A 1449-nucleotide genomic window follows, 5' to 3' on the forward strand; every position below is an offset into this window, starting at 1 on the left:
AGGAGTCTGTGGCCGCTCTGATCCTTACCCCCCGCTTGGTCTCACCCTAGATGGTGGTTCCTTGAGCAGCTGAGCATCTTGAATTAGAAAGCAATAGATTTTTTGCTTCTGCCACAAATTCCCCCAGCTGTAAGCCTTCCAACCTTCTAAATAATCCTGTATATGTGGTTCAGAGTTCTGGGACCATCCTCTGAGTCTGCTTGGTCGGGTATTCTGTGTTGTTGCTGGAGAAGCTCCTTTACTGCACTTCCCCCCATCTGCCATTTTGTTTGTTCTCCCATCATGCTTCTTTTGACACCTTTTGGCTATGATAGTCTTTCAGACTTTTATTAATGATAACCTTAACTTTTTTGAGGAATTGTGCAATGTACCTCAGTTTCTGTCTGATGTTTTTTTCCCCATGATTATGTGAGTTCTTGAAGAAGATCATAGAGGTATAGTGCTATTCTCATTACATCATATTAAAGGTGTACATACCATCAACATGATTCATCACTGTTGATGTTAACATTGATCACCTATCTGAGATTTTGTTTGTTAGATTTCTGCACTGAATGGTACTTCCCTTGCCGCTTTTCCATATTGCACTCTTTAAAGGATGTCACTTCAAAGTCCACACTTACTGGGTACAGATTATATACTTTCTGCTTGCTAGGGAGTTCCTACATACATTAGTTGGAATTCTGCATGGGACATTTGTTTCAGTGACATTTTGCTCAATTTTTATCTTTTTCTAAATCTTGCATTTCTTTGTCTTCATGCCTTTATATCTTTGAGCTCATAATAGTTTTAATCTCCTAGTTTAGTGTAGTAGTTAACGAGTTGGGCTGCTAACCACAAAGTCAGCTGTTCGAATCTACCAGTCTCTTCAAAGACTTTCTGCTCCTGTAAAAAAAATTGCAACCTCGGAAACCCTATACAAGGTTACTATGAGTCAGAACTGACTCAAAGATAATATAACTACTGTAATCACCTTAAAGTTCTACAGTAGTTATTTTTACCATGGAAGTTCTTAGCCTATCTTCATAAAATTTACTCTTTGCATTAGCAAATCAATATTCAGTCTATAATTTAAGGGGTTTCGTGCAGATTTCTGGGAATTTTCCTTGGTATTGCTTCTCAGCCTTTCCCAGCATCTGAGCCCTGTTTAGATTTTTCTTCATTACTTTTTTTTTTTTTTTAATGTTTTATTGTGAATTATGTGGTAGTTTACATGGGAGAACATTGGTTTTACATTCATTCTGTCATATATCATCTCATTGCCATGGTTACAATCCCCTCCATGCAATCCTTCCCCCGTGCCCCCCAGGTCTTTAGCTCTCAATCGCTCTCCCTCTCTGGATCTAAAGTCTCCAGCTGCTCCATCGCTCCACATCATCATCTCTGGCTCCATTTCAGGCATCACTGCTTCTCTGGGTAGGGTCCCGCTCTCTGCTCTTCTCCCTTGAT

Source organism: Chrysochloris asiatica, unplaced genomic scaffold (genome assembly GCF_000296735.1).
Source record: "Chrysochloris asiatica unplaced genomic scaffold, ChrAsi1.0 scaffold00028, whole genome shotgun sequence".
NCBI classification, from domain to species: domain Eukaryota; kingdom Metazoa; phylum Chordata; class Mammalia; order Afrosoricida; family Chrysochloridae; genus Chrysochloris; species Chrysochloris asiatica.